The following is a 17,484-nucleotide window of genomic DNA, read 5'->3' on the forward strand; positions in this document are numbered from 1 at the left end:
GACAGTATCACTACTGACAGTGCTAGAAGACAGGCTCACAGGACAGTGACAGTATCACTACTAACACTGCTGCAAAACAGGATCACAGGACAGAGTGACAGTATCACTACTGACAGTGGTGGAAGACAAGATCACAGGACAGAGTGACAGTATCACTACTGACAGTGCTGGAAGACAGGCTCACAGGACAGTAACAGTATCACTAATGACAGTGCTGGAAGGCAGGCTCACAGGACAGTGACAGTATCACTACTGACAGTGCTGGAAGACAGGATCACAGGACAGAGTGACAGTGTCACTACTGACAGTGCTGGAAGACAGGCTCACAGGACAGTGACAGTATCACTACTGACAGTGCTGGAAGACAGGATCACAGGACAGAGTGACAGTATCACTACTGACAGTGCTGGAAGACAGGATCACTACTGACAGTGCTGGAAGACAGGATCACAGGACAGAGTGACAGTATCACTACTGACAGTGCTGGAAGACAGGATCACAGGAAAGAGTGACAGTATCACTACTGACAGTGCTGGAAGACAGGCTCACAGGACAGTGACAGTATCACTACTGACAGTGCTGGAAGACAAGCTCACAGGACAGAGTGACAGTATCACTACTGACAGTGCTGGAAGACAGGATCACAGGACAGTGACAGTATCACTACTGACAGTGCTGGAAGACAGGATCACTACTGACAGTGCTGGAAGACAGGATCACAGGACAGAGTGACAGTATCACTACTGACAGTGCTGGAAGACAGGCTCACAGGACAGTGACAGTATCACTACTGACAGTGCTGGAAGACAGGATCACAGGACAGAGTGACAGTATCACTACTGACAGTGCTGGAAGACAGGATCACTACTGACAGTGCTGGAAGACAGGATCACAGGACAGTGACAGTATCACTACTGACACTGCTGGAAAACAGGATCACAGGACAGAGTGACAGTATCACTACTGACAGTGCTGGAAGACAAGATCACAGGACAGAGTGACAGTATCACTACTGACAGTGCTGGAAGACAGACTCACAGGACAGTGACAGTATCACTAATGACAGTGCTGGAAGACAGGATCACAGGACAGTGACAGTATCACTACTGACAGTGCTGGAAGACAGGCTCACAGGACAGTGACAGTATCACTACTGACACTGCTGCAAAACAGGATCACAGGACAGAGTGACAGTATCACTACTGACAGTGCTGGAAGACAGGATCACAGGACAGTGACAGTATCACTACTGACAGTGCTGGAAGACAGGATCACTACTGACAGTGCTGGAAGACAGGATCACAGGACAGAGTGACAGTATCACTACTGACAGTGCTGGAAGACAGGCTCACAGGACAGTGACAGTATCACTACTGACAGTGCTGGAAGACAGGATCACAGGACAGAGTGACAGTATCACTACTGACAGTGCTGGAAGACAGGATCACTACTGACAGTGCTGGAAGACAGGATCACAGGACAGTGACAGTATCACTACTGACACTGCTGGAAAACAGGATCACAGGACAGAGTGACAGTATCACTACTGACAGTGCTGGAAGACAGGATCACAGGACAGAGAGACAGTATCACTACTGACAGTGCTGGAAGACAGGCTCACAGGACAGTGACAGTATCACTACTGACAGTGCTGGAAGACAGGATCACAGGACAGAGTGACAGTATCACTACTGACAGTGCTGGAAGACAGGATCACAGGACAGAGTGACAGTATCACTACTGACAGTGCTGGAAGACAGGCTCACAGGACAGTGACAGTATCACTACTGACAGTGCTGGAAGACAGGATCACTACTGACAGTGCTGGAAGACAGGATCACAGGACAGAGTGACAGTATCACTACTGACAGTGCTGGAAGACAGGATCACAGGACAGAGTGACAGTGTCACTACTGACAGTGCTGGAAGACAGGATCACAGGACAGAGTGACAGTATCACTACTGACAGTGCTGGAAGACAGGATCACTACTGACAGTGCTGGAAGACAAGCTCACAGGACAGAGTGACAGTATCACTACTGACAGTGCTGGAAGACAGGATCACAGGACAGAGTGACAGTATCACCACTGACACTGCTGGAAGACAGGCTCCCAGGACAGTGACAGTATCACTAATGACAGTGCTGGAAGACAGGCTCACAGGACAGTGACAGTATCACTAATAACAGTGCTGGAAGACAGGATCACAGGACAGAGTGACAGTATCACTACTGACAGTGCTGGAAGACAGGATCACAGGACAGAGTGACAGTATCACTACTGACACTGCTGGAAGACAGGCTCACAGGACAGTGACAGTATCACTACTGACAGTGCTGGAAGACAGGATCACAGGACAGTGACAGTATCACTACTGACACTGCTGGAAAACAGGACAGAGTGACAGTATCACTACTGACACTGTTGGAAGACAGGATCACAGGACAGAGTGACAGTATCACTACTGACAGTGCTGGAAGACAGGCTCACAGGACAGTGACAGGATCACTACTGACAGTGCTGGAAGACAGGATCACAGGACAGAGTGACAGTATCACTACTGACAGTGCTGGAAGACAGGCTCACAGGACAGTGACAGTATCACTACTGACAGTGCTGGAAGACAGGATCACAGGACAGAGTGACAGTATCACTACTGACAGTGGTGGAAGACAAGATCACAGGACAGAGTGACAGTATCACTACTGACAGTGCTGGAAGACAGGATCACTACTGACAGTGCTGGAAGACAATATCACAGGACAGTGACAGTATCACTACTGACACTGCTGGAAAACAGTATCACAGGACAGAGTGACAGTATCACTACTGACAGTGCTGGAAGACAAGATCACAGGACAGAGTGACAGTATCACTACTGACAGTGCTGGAAGACAGACTCACAGGACAGTGACAGTATCACTAATGACAGTGCTGGAAGACAGGATCACAGGACAGTGACAGTATCACTACTGACAGTGCTGGAAGACAGGCTCACAGGACAGTGACAGTATCACTACTGACACTGCTGCAAAACAGGATCACAGGACAGAGTGACAGTATCACTACTGACAGTGCTGGAAGACAGGATCACAGGACAGAGTGACAGTATCACTACTGACAGTGCTGGAAGACAGGCTCACAGGACAGTGACAGTATCACTAATGACAGTGCTGGAAGGCAGGCTCACAGGACAGTGACAGTATCACTAATAACAGTGCTGGAAGACAGGATCACAGGACAGAGTGACAGTATCACTACTGACAGTGCTGGAAGAGAGGATCACAGGACAGAGTGACAGTATCACTACTGACACTGCTGGAAGACAGGCTCACAGGACAGTGACAGTATCACTACTGACACTGCTGGAAAACAGGATCACAGGACAGAGTGACAGTATCACTACTGACACTGTTGGAAGACAGGATCACAGGACAGAGTGACAGTATCACTACTGACAGTGCTGGAAGACAGGCTCACAGGACAGTGACAGGATCACTACTGACAGTGCTGGAAGACAGGATCACAGGACAGAGTGACAGTATCACTACTGACAGTGCTGGAAGACAGGATCACAGGACAGTGACAGTATCACTACTGACACTGCTGGAAAACAGGATCACAGGACAGAGTGACAGTATCACTACTGACAGTGCTGGAAGACAGGCTCACAGGACAGTGACAGTATCACTACTGACAGTGCTGGAAGACAGGATCACTACTGACAGTGCTGGAAGACAGGATCACAGGACAGAGTGACAGTATCACTACTGACAGTGCTGGAAGACAGGATCACAGGACAGAGTGACAGTATCACTACTGACAGTGCTGGAAGACAGGATCACTACTGACAGTGCTGGAAGACAATATCACAGGACAGTGACAGTATCACTACTGACACTGCTGGAAAACAGGATCACAGGACAGAGTGACAGTATCACTACTGACAGTGCTGGAAGACAAGATCACAGGACAGAGTGACAGTATCACTACTGACAGTGCTGGAAGACAGACTCACAGGACAGTGACAGTATCACTAATGACAGTGCTGGAAGACAGGATCACAGGACAGTGACAGTATCACTACTGACAGTGCTGGAAGACAGGCTCACAGGACAGTGACAGTATCACTACTGACACTGCTGCAAAACAGGATCACAGGACAGAGTGACAGTATCACTACTGACAGTGGTGGAAGACAAGATCACAGGACAGAGTGACAGTATCACTACTGACAGTGCTGGAAGACAGGCTCACAGGACAGTAACAGTATCACTAATGACAGTGCTGGAAGGCAGGCTCACAGGACAGTGACAGTATCACTACTGACAGTGCTGGAAGACAGGATCACAGGACAGAGTGACAGTATCACTACTGACAGTGCTGGAAGACAGGCTCACAGGACAGTGACAGTATCACTACTGACTCTGCTGGAAGACAGGCTCACAGGACAGTGACAGTATCACTACTGACAGTGCTGGAAGACAGGCTCACAGGACAGTGACAGTATCACTACTGACAGTGCTGGAAGACAGGATCACTACTGACAGTGCTGGAAGACAGGATCACAGGACAGAGTGACAGTATCACTACTGACAGTGCTGGAAGACAGGATCACAGGACAGAGTGACAGTATCACTACTGACAGTGCTGGAAGACAGGATCACTACTGACAGTGCTGGAAGACAATATCACAGGACAGTGACAGTATCACTACTGACACTGCTGGAAAACAGGATCACAGGACAGAGTGACAGTATCACTACTGACAGTGCTGGAAGACAAGATCACAGGACAGAGTGACAGTATCACTACTGACAGTGCTGGAAGACAGACTCACAGGACAGTGACAGTATCACTAATGACAGTGCTGGAAGACAGGATCACAGGACAGTGACAGTATCACTACTGACAGTGCTGGAAGACAGGCTCACAGGACAGTGACAGTATCACTACTGACACTGCTGCAAAACAGGATCACAGGACAGAGTGACAGTATCACTACTGACAGTGGTGGAAGACAAGATCACAGGACAGAGTGACAGTATCACTACTGACAGTGCTGGAAGACAGGCTCACAGGACAGTAACAGTATCACTAATGACAGTGCTGGAAGGCAGGCTCACAGGACAGTGACAGTATCACTACTGACAGTGCTGGAAGACAGGATCACAGGACAGAGTGACAGTATCACTACTGACAGTGCTGGAAGACAGGCTCACAGGACAGTGACAGTATCACTACTGACAGTGCTGGAAGACAGGATCACAGGACAGAGTGACAGTATCACTACTGACAGTGCTGGAAGACAGGATCACTACTGACAGTGCTGGAAGACAGGATCACAGGACAGAGTGACAGTATCACTACTGACAGTGCTGGAAGACAGGATCACAGGAAAGAGTGACAGTATCACTACTGACAGTGCTGGAAGACAGGCTCACAGGACAGTGACAGTATCACTACTGACAGTGCTGGAAGACAAGCTCACAGGACAGAGTGACAGTATCACTACTGACAGTGCTGGAAGACAGGATCACAGGACAGTGACAGTATCACTACTGACAGTGCTGGAAGACAGGATCACTACTGACAGTGCTGGAAGACAGGATCACAGGACAGAGTGACAGTATCACTACTGACAGTGCTGGAAGACAGGATCACAGGAAAGAGTGACAGTATCACTACTGACAGTGCTGGAAGACAAGCTCACAGGACAGAGTGACAGTATCACTACTGACAGTGCTGGAAGACAGGATCACAGGACAGAGTGACAGTATCAATACTGACAGTGCTGGAAGACAGGATCACTACTGACAGTGCTGGAAGACAAGCTCACAGGACAGAGTGACAGTATCACTACTGACAGTGCTGGAAGACAGGATCACAGGACAGAGTGACAGTATCACTACTGACACTGCTGGAAGACAGGCTCCCAGGACAGTGACAGTATCACTAATGACAGTGCTGGAAGACAGGCTCACAGGACAGTGACAGTATCACTAATAACAGTGCTGGAAGACAGGATCACAGGACAGAGTGACAGTATCACTACTGACAGTGCTGGAAGACAGGATCACAGGACAGAGTGACAGTATCACTACTGACACTGCTGGAAGACAGGCTCACAGGACAGTGACAGTATCACTACTGACAGTGCTGGAAGACAGGATCACAGGACAGTGACAGTATCACTACTGACACTGCTGGAAAACAGGACAGAGTGACAGTATCACTACTGACACTGTTGGAAGACAGGATCACAGGACAGAGTGACAGTATCACTACTGACAGTGCTGGAAGACAGGCTCACAGGACAGTGACAGGATCACTACTGACAGTGCTGGAAGACAGGATCACAGGACAGAGTGACAGTATCACTACTGACAGTGCTGGAAGACAGGCTCACAGGACAGTGACAGTATCACTACTGACAGTGCTGGAAGACAGGATCACAGGACAGAGTGACAGTATCACTACTGACAGTGGTGGAAGACAAGATCACAGGACAGAGTGACAGTATCACTACTGACAGTGCTGGAAGACAGGATCACTACTGACAGTGCTGGAAGACAATATCACAGGACAGTGACAGTATCACTACTGACACTGCTGGAAAACAGTATCACAGGACAGAGTGACAGTATCACTACTGACAGTGCTGGAAGACAAGATCACAGGACAGAGTGACAGTATCACTACTGACAGTGCTGGAAGACAGACTCACAGGACAGTGACAGTATCACTAATGACAGTGCTGGAAGACAGGATCACAGGACAGTGACAGTATCACTACTGACAGTGCTGGAAGACAGGCTCACAGGACAGTGACAGTATCACTACTGACACTACTGCAAAACAGGATCACAGGACAGAGTGACAGTATCACTACTGACAGTGCTGGAAGACAGGATCACAGGACAGAGTGACAGTATCACTACTGACAGTGCTGGAAGACAGGCTCACAGGACAGTGACAGTATCACTAATGACAGTGCTGGAAGGCAGGCTCACAGGACAGTGACAGTATCACTAATAACAGTGCTGGAAGACAGGGTCACAGGACAGAGTGACAGTATCACTACTGACAGTGCTGGAAGAGAGGATCACAGGACAGAGTGACAGTATCACTACTGACACTGCTGGAAGACAGGCTCACAGGACAGTGACAGTATCACTACTGACACTGCTGGAAAACAGGATCACAGGACAGAGTGACAGTATCACTACTGACACTGTTGGAAGACAGGATCACAGGACAGAGTGACAGTATCACTACTGACAGTGCTGGAAGACAGGCTCACAGGACAGTGACAGGATCACTACTGACAGTGCTGGAAGACAGGATCACAGGACAGAGTGACAGTATCACTACTGACAGTGCTGGAAGACAGGATCACAGGACAGTGACAGTATCACTACTGACACTGCTGGAAAACAGGATCACAGGACAGAGTGACAGTATCACTACTGACAGTGCTGGAAGACAGGCTCACAGGACAGTGACAGTATCACTACTGACAGTGCTGGAAGACAGGATCACTACTGACAGTGCTGGAAGACAGGATCACAGGACAGAGTGACAGTATCACTACTGACAGTGCTGGAAGACAGGATCACAGGACAGAGTGACAGTATCACTACTGACAGTGCTGGAAGACAGGATCACTACTGACAGTGCTGGAAGACAATATCACAGGACAGTGACAGTATCACTACTGACACTGCTGGAAAACAGGATCACAGGACAGAGTGACAGTATCACTACTGACAGTGCTGGAAGACAAGATCACAGGACAGAGTGACAGTATCACTACTGACAGTGCTGGAAGACAGACTCACAGGACAGTGACAGTATCACTAATGACAGTGCTGGAAGACAGGATCACAGGACAGTGACAGTATCACTACTGACAGTGCTGGAAGACAGGCTCACAGGACAGTGACAGTATCACTACTGACACTGCTGCAAAACAGGATCACAGGACAGAGTGACAGTATCACTACTGACAGTGGTGGAAGACAAGATCACAGGACAGAGTGACAGTATCACTACTGACAGTGCTGGAAGACAGGCTCACAGGACAGTAACAGTATCACTAATGACAGTGCTGGAAGGCAGGCTCACAGGACAGTGACAGTATCACTACTGACAGTGCTGAAAGACAGGATCACAGGACAGAGTGACAGTATCACTACTGACAGTGCTGGAAGACAGGCTCACAGGACAGTGACAGTATCACTACTGACACTGCTGGAAGACAGGCTCACAGGACAGTGACAGTATCACTACTGACAGTGCTGGAAGACAGGCTCACAGGACAGTGACAGTATCACTACTGACAGTGCTGGAAGACAGGATCACTACTGACAGTGCTGGAAGACAGGATCACAGGACAGAGTGACAGTATCACTACTGACAGTGCTGGAAGACAGGATCACAGGACAGAGTGACAGTATCACTACTGACAGTGCTGGAAGACAGGATCACTACTGACAGTTCTGGAAGACAATATCACAGGACAGTGACAGTATCACTACTGACACTGCTGGAAAACAGGATCACAGGACAGAGTGACAGTATCACTACTGACAGTGCTGGAAGACAAGATCACAGGACAGAGTGACAGTATCACTACTGACAGTGCTGGAAGACAGACTCACAGGACAGTGACAGTATCACTAATGACAGTGCTGGAAGACAGGATCACAGGACAGTGACAGTATCACTACTGACAGTGCTGGAAGACAGGCTCACAGGACAGTGACAGTATCACTACTGACACTGCTGCAAAACAGGATCACAGGACAGAGTGACAGTATCACTACTGACAGTGGTGGAAGACAAGATCACAGGACAGAGTGACAGTATCACTACTGACAGTGCTGGAAAACAGGATCACAGGACAGAGTGACAGTATCACTACTGACATTGCTGGAAGACAAGATCACAGGACAGAGTGACAGTATCACTACTGACAGTGCTGGAAGACAGACTCACAGGACAGTGACAGTATCACTAATGACAGTGCTGGAAGACAGGATCACAGGACAGTGACAGTATCACTACTGACAGTGCTGGAAGACAGGCTCACAGGACAGTGACAGTATCACTACTGACACTGCTGCAAAACAGGATCACAGGACAGAGTGACAGTATCACTACTGACAGTGGTGGAAGACAAGATCACAGGACAGAGTGACAGTAACACTACTGACAGTGCTGGAAGACAGGCTCACAGGACAGTAACAGTATCACTAATGACAGTGCTGGAAGGCAGGCTCACAGGACAGTGACAGTATCACTACTGACAGTGCTGGAAGACAGGATCACAGGACAGAGTGACATTATCACTACTGACAGTGCTGGAAGACAGGCTCACAGGACAGTGACAGTATCACTACTGACAGTGCTGGAAGACAGGATCACAGGACAGAGTGACAGTATCACTACTGACAGTGCTGGAAGACAGGATCACTACTGACAGTGCTGGAAGACAGGATCACAGGACAGAGTGACAGTATCACTACTGACAGTGCTGGAAGACAGGATCACAGGAAAGAGTGACAGTATCACTACTGACAGTGCTGGAAGACAGGCTCACTGGACAGTGACAGTATCACTACTGACAGTGCTGGAAGACAAGCTCACAGGACAGAGTGACAGTATCACTACTGACAGTGCTGGAAGACAGGATCACAGGACAGTGACAGTATCACTACTGACAGTGCTGGAAGACAGGATCACTACTGACAGTGCTGGAAGACAGGATCACAGGACAGAGTGACAGTATCACTACTGACAGTGCTGGAAGACAGGATCACAGGAAAGAGTGACAGTATCACTACTGACAGTGCTGGAAGACAAGCTCACAGGACAGAGTGACAGTATCACTACTGACAGTGCTGGAAGACAGGATCACAGGACAGTGACAGTATCACTACTGACAGTGCTGGAAGACAGGCTCCCAGGACAGTGACAGTATCACTAATGACAGTGCTGGAAGACAGGCTCACAGGACAGTGACAGTATCACTAATAACAGTGCTGGAAGACAGGATCACAGGACAGAGTGACAGTATCACTACTGACAGTGCTGGAAGACAGGATCACAGGACAGAGTGACAGTATCACTACTGACACTGCTGGAAGACAGGCTCACAGGACAGTGACAGTATCACTACTGACAGTGCTGGAAGACAGGCTCACAGGACAGTGACAGTATCACTACTGACAGTGCTGGAAGACAGGATCACAGGACAGTGACAGTATCACTACTGACACTGCTGGTAAACAGGATCACAGGACAGAGTGACAGTATCACTACTGACACTGTTGGAAGACAGGATCACAGGACAGAGTGACAGTATCACTACTGACAGTGCTGGAAGACAGGCTCACAGGACAGTGACAGGATCACTACTGACAGTGCTGGAAGACAGGATCACAGGACAGAGTGACAGTATCACTACTGACAGTGCTGGAAGACAGGCTCACAGGACAGCGACAGTATCACTACTGACAGTGCTGGAAGACAGGATCACAGGACAGAGTGACAGTATCACTACTGACCGTGCTGGAAGACAGGCTCACAGGACAGTGAGAGTATCACTACTGACAGTGCTGGAAGACAGGCTCAGAGGACAGAGTGACAGTATCACTACTGACAGTGCTGGAAGACAGGCTCACAGGACAGAGTGACAGTATCACTACTGACAGTGCTGGAAGACAGGATCACAGGAAAGAGTGACAGTATCACTACTGACAGTGCTGGAAGACAGGCTCACAGGACAGTGACAGTATCACTACTGACAGTGCTGGAAGACAGGCTCACAGGACAGAGTGACAGTATCACTACTGACAGTGCTGGAAGACAGGATCACAGGACAGTGACAGTATCACTACTGACAGTGCAGGAAGACAGGCTCACAGGACAGAGTGACAGTATCACTACTGACAGTGCTGGAAGACAGGCTCACAGGACAGAGTGACAGTATCACTACTGACAATGCTGGAAGACAGGATCACAGGACAGTGACAGTATCACTACTGACAGTGCTGGAAGACAGGCTTATAGTACAGACTTACTGACCAGGGGAGTAGCAAGAACTTTATGGGCCCCATAGCAAAATTTAAAAGAGCCCCCACCCAATATTCACAGAAATTGTAAGAAGATTATTTCTGGTCTGTATCGCGACGGATATTTTCATTCTTAATGTAAATATCATCGCTATGTACTAAGTGTAATATCCCAGCTATATACTAAATGCAACATGCAGGGACAGCAGTGGCAATAACCGCTGTCCCTGCAAGTTACATCTCTGGCATTTTGAAGGATACTTAGAGATTAATGAAAAGACCTCCGGGTGAATAAGACACTGCGCATGCCCGTAACTGGTCGGAGGCTGCAGGAGAGGGATTGGAAGATGTGTCCATGGGCATAAAGCGGTTTATGCTATCTAAAGATGGTGTAAACCAGCGGGACAAACTCTGTGAAGCTTTGCTTTTCAGAAGTTTGATACCTAGGGGTCAGAACGTACGCCCCATTGAAAATAATGGGGACTGCGGTCTGCAGCACTAATAGGCCTTCGGAAGGAGATTTATGTGAAATCTACTGCATTAGGCTATTAGCACAAAGCAACAATTCATCAAGTTATGCAGAAACTGATGTTTCTTCATAATTTAAAAAAATAAATAAATACTTGATAGATTGCGACTGCAGTGCTCCTGTCACTGTCACATCTCACCTGTTCAACAACATCTCTTCAGTCCACTCCTCCAGACTGTGACAGCTTCACCTTCTGGCTTATTTTTTGCCATCCGGCGTTGTGACCCTCTGGCTCTGACACTTGATGCAAGTCCTCCCTTACTGATGCTGGGAGGATACATCCCAGCAGGCTAGGGTGCAGGTGCCTCTCTGAACTGCAATGTGTTTGGGTGGAGGCCCCTCTTTGCAGCAGGATTAGGTAGATGGAGGCGGGCAGGAAAGCAAGGGCCTATCTGCAGTGGGATTGGCCTCCTTTGCTGGCCATGATAATACTTTTCCATTTATTTGGTTAGGAGAGGACGGGCCACGCCCCCAGCACCCAGGCCCCGTTCAGCTCTCAACGGCCCTGGGTGCAGTGTACATGTGTGATTCGGCAATGTCAGCTCCATCGTGCTCAGAAGGGCCCTCGATTGGCTGGCATTTAGGTAATTGCTGCTTACTGCTGACGACCAGTATCGCTCAGCTACCCTGGCGATCTTTTTTTTATAAATGTCCTGAAACATATTTTATATCACCACAATATGGTAGAAATAGGACTTTCCACGGCTATTTGATAAATAGACCCTATAACCTTAAACACTGATCTGAGGGTTAGAAGCTGCATGGCTTCATTAATGGGATCTACAATAGCTTGAGCAATTGCCATTGAACAAGTCACCTAGAACTATGGGCTTGATTCAGACCCGGATGCTATTTGCGTCCGCTCGCTGGTTAAAAGGGGCTGGCTATTTAAACCATGTGCTCGCACTGCGTCGCGTAAAGCCACCCACTAAGCAATAGCGAGCGGCCGCACTATGCGCTCGCACCTGTATAAAGATGCCCCTTTGCCACTCACAACACACGTCATCTCCGGCAGTTGTAGGATTAATCGGGAACATCGAGAGCCATCGGAGCTGCTCGCAGTGCTTGTGGTAGCCTTTTACCACCACAACATTGCGAGCAGTTCAGGCTAAAATACAACCTAGTCACATGTGTAATGATGCTACCTTGCTAATTATGCACACCCATTAAATGCCGTTCTGATGGTTGGGCACGCCTGCGTTCGCTCATCCACACCCCCGTTTACAAGCACCTTCCCCTGTTACCACCCACAAACGGCACATTCTGTCACTCAAAATAGCGTTCCATCTGCGGTCTACAAGCGAGCACTTTCCCATCGCACAGACCGGTTCACGCACGCGCACTGCAATTCATGCGCATGCGCAGTTTGCGAAAAATCGCTCAATGCGAGCGCAGCATAGCGTCCGGGTCTGAATCAGGCCCTATGTTAGATAATTGCATTATCCTCTATGTCCATCTCTCAGACACAAGTTTTGTCCTGTTATAGCTGAGTCTGCTTTTACAGGTTCTATAGATGTTTTATACACACTTGTGATATTGCTTAATCATTTTCGAATTAAAATTAAAAAAGATTTGTTCAAGTGAAACACAGATGATTGTAGTTGCTCATTATACTGTAAAACAATTTATGGTATTTGCTGGATTCCACATTCCTTATCCATCTCTGATATGCAGCTATCTGTTGTTCTCATCAGCCCTTCTAGTTAGCAGTAATTATGGTAAAACACAAGCTATGCAGAATCCTGGTAAATACCTGACCTTGTTAGGAAAGGTCGCATGAGAAAAAGTTTGGAACCTACAGTTTGCGTTGAATGAAAATAGGACCCTCGTTTGAACTGAGTGCTGGAATAGCCCTAAGGGGCCTATTTATCAATATTTGCGGGATATCCCCCCAAAAAACACCTGTTTTTGGAGGATACCAGCAAATAATAAGTATCCACGAATGCATTTATGGGGGACTGCAGCAAATATTGGAGATATTTGCAGCAGTCTTTTGTTCTCACTCTCAAAAGCAGCCCCCATAGATTTCTATGGGGGATGCTTTCTTTGGCAAATTTTGCAATCCGGAGCTTGGCCCCGGTAGCTAAAGTCATCTGGAGATGCAATAGCACACATAGCTAATGCAATCCCTTCACTTCTTACACACAGCAGGGATAGGCTACTTTTAGAGCCCCTGTCCCTAAGGAATCAGTATGATTTACTGTCAGCATACTGACAGCGGAAACCCGGCAGGGGTGAAAATCCTGAAGCTACAAAAGGTAAGTATAACTAACCTTTTATTTACCCCCTAACCCTCCTTCAGGAGTGCATAACCCTAACCTCCCCCCCAAGTGATTAACCCTAACCCCCCTCTAAGTGCCTAAACCTAACCCACCCTTCCCCGCAGCCTAAACCTAAGTCTCCCGGGGAGGTGCCTAACCCTAACCTCCCCCAGGGAGTGCCTAACCCAACCTCCCCTTCCCCTAGCCTAACCTTAACCTCCTGGGGGGTGCCTAGCCCTAAGTCCCCCCCGGGAGCCCCTAACCTAACCCTGCCCCCTCGCGGCTGTCCGCACCCAGCGCCTGGCTTACCTTCGATCGGCAAGCCGGTTGTCGGGCTCCCGGCGTAGGTCTAATGACAGGCGTCGGGATTTCGACGCCTGTCATTTGTACCTTGCCGGGATTAGACAGTTGGGAAGCCGGCGGTCGGCATTGTGACCATCGGCTTCCTGACTGCATCCTGTCCCTATGGGGGTATTTTATGGGGGCAAACATTAAGTTCTTATTACCTCGAATAACGGTGATATGAAATTAGAATTATCGAGTCTAGGACCCGATAATTAGTATATATGCCCCTAAATCATGTAAGATAACCATTTATGTTAAATGATTACCTTTAAACAAGTTGTTGTGATTTGTTTTGTTATAGGTCATAATTTTTTATAGGGAAATTCCAAATGTGAAATGTATTAGGATGGCTACTTTCATAGTTGAAACACAATATTTTTATTGGCAACGGGCCCAATACCATCTGTAACTAATTGTTTAAATATTACTTAGTGTGTGGGCAACCAATGGTCTGACTTAACCAACATATGAAGTCACTTATACTCCCTTCCAAATCACTTGTCTCATAGTCATTTCAATGCACATATCTGAAATCATCATAGGAAACACATTTTGGTCTGGTATCATTTGCCAGCTTGGTATTGTGCTGTGTGGGATCAGAAATGATAATTTTACCTTAAAATTCTCTAATTCAGTCATCACGTGTGTGCCCACGCCTGTGATAGCCAATGCAATGGAGAGTTGGTACGTTTTTGGTACAGGAAAACAGTTTGATGTATACTTTTGGATGTAGTTAAGAGACCAGCAGCCGTGAGCCAATGCTGGAATCCCGACAAGGGAGTTAAGATAGGCGTAGAAATATTGACGTCTATCTTAATCCCGATGCCGGAAACCAGGAGGACGCCAGCCCGAATGAAGGTAAGTTGTGCGCCCGTAGTGTTAGCTGCGAGAGGGGGAGGGTTAGGTTTAGGTCAGTTGGTGGGGTTAGTGTTAGGTTTTGGGGGGGTTAGGGTAAGGCACACCAATGGGGGGAGGGTTGGGATCAGGCACCCCTGGCGGGTTTAGGCACTAGGATTAGGCATGAAGGGTGGAGACTTAGGTTTAGGAATTAACGGGGAGGGTTGTAGTGCGGGGTGGGGAGAGTTAGGGTTAGGCTACAAGAAGGGATGGTTAGGGGGAGAAGGGGGAGGGTAAGTATACTTACCTGACCCCTGTCGGGATACCAACCATAGGAATGTGCCGCTGTCTGTACTGTGATTTGTAAACTCATCATATACTGTAACTAGATATATAGGGCCCGATTCAATGCTCTAATGCAGTGGTTCTCAAACTCGGCCCTCAGAACCCCACACAGGTCACGTTTTCCAGGTCACCCAACAGGTGCACAGGTGGATTCATTACTCACTGACACATTTTAAAAGATAGCAAAAGCAGAGGGTGAAGAGAAAGACTCCTGTGCGGGGCACACCCCAAATGTCATAATCACAGTTTCCTTGACAAAGCCTGCTTCCGGCGAAACGTACGTCGGCTCGTCAGTTGGGGGGCCCCAGTGCGCACTGTGGACCTCCGCACCACCAACCCATTGGGAGAATTAGGAACAGGTACTATAGTTATCTTATCTTCCTGCTCTCTCATTAGTTGCCGGATACACTGATTCCCTGCGCTGCCTAGAGCAACAGGGATTTCAGGATATCCCAGGCACTAACAGTAGAAGCATACTACGCTGTTTCCATGGTGCCCAGAGCCAGTGAAACTCATTCAGCGTCCTCTACACTGTAAGACGCTGAACAGCAGAATCTGTGTTATAAGTGCACACACTCTGATTTCTCAGTCTATCTAGATAACAATTTAACCCTACTTTCCCTGGTAAAATGTAGGGACGCCTCTAATTACCACTATACATCCATTGTGACTATTTATTGGAGTGGTTGATGATGAATAGCTTTTTAAATATATGTATTATGTCATATTATATATGTTATATATGTGTCTTATTTTCGCCTTTTTCTTTTAATTTCCATGTTAATATTTTTTTGTCCTGTCCATCCTATGATTTTGCCCTTACCATACTAAGCAAATTAACATTATCCTATCCAATATATACTCCCTCATGTACAATATTATGTTGACAAGATGTCCTTATGGATAGGATTTTGAACTGTTCTCTTCTATATATAGAATCATAATATTTGATATATATTTGTATCGATTATAGGAATACGGTGTTTGTTCTCTTCCTGAGAACACCTGCTTAGATTTTTCATATATACAGAATGGTGGGCATACGCAACCTTGCACGCTTATATACAGGTGCATATGATAATAATTAGCTTTAATGGGTAAACATTCCCATAAATTTGTATCTGACAGTACAATGCATTGTGAAGCACAAGGTTTTATTAACACACATTATTGTAGAAATAGAAATTAGGCACTTAAATAAAATAAATACCCAGATGGCTTTAGATATGCACATTAACCCTTTTACAGTTCTTTTTATATATTTATAAAACCTGAATTTTGTCTACATATGTGTTTTTGATGAACGAGTGACAAGGCTGTATGTTTACATTTACTATGTTGTTGCAAGTGAAGAATTTCTCTAGTGTTTTGTATTACACAAGTGAAAATGTTCTAAACACTTTCTAACCTCTAGTGAACTATTTGTACACACAGGAGCTGTCAGCGTGGATTAATCTGATCCTAATTAAACTTGCTGCTATTTGGTGGTTGGGTAGTAGTGTGCTGCCAGGTACACAGAGGTAAACTGATCTGGATTATCTGTGAATATGAATTATCTATTAGAGAGAGCCCATTTCTGAGTAGAATGTATCCACAGTTAAGAAGAAAGTGATTTATCATAGGATTACTTGAAATTCAGTACCAACATTCATATTTGCTCAGTACGCTTATTCATACAAAGTTTCATTGTGTTACCCATAAAAATAGAATAAAGACAAAGCTTGGTCCCTGTCACATTTCCCTCCTTACTACAACCTGTTTCTACTTATAAATTGATTTGATGTACTTCCATCTTTTGCAGTTTGGGATGTCACCTGCCGGCCTCTGTCAGGGGCAGAAAATTAAGAGAAATTTTGCTTTCCAATATGTTAACGATCCAAAAAACACATCCACCAAGGAATGGCTTCAGAAAAAGAATAGTGTATGTCATTTGCATTATTTTGCTTGGAAGTCACATTAAAGGTGGATAAAGTCTTGCATGATGTATCTAGATGTCAGGCTCATCAAATAACAAATTGTGAAGCTAAGCCTGCAAAAATGTGCGTGGTTCTGCCGCCTTATATTTCCCCTGCAACTCTAGTCTGACAAA

This window comes from Taudactylus pleione, unplaced genomic scaffold (genome assembly GCF_031769625.1).
Source record: "Taudactylus pleione unplaced genomic scaffold, aTauple2 ptg000089l, whole genome shotgun sequence".
NCBI classification, from domain to species: Eukaryota; Metazoa; Chordata; class Amphibia; order Anura; family Myobatrachidae; genus Taudactylus; species Taudactylus pleione.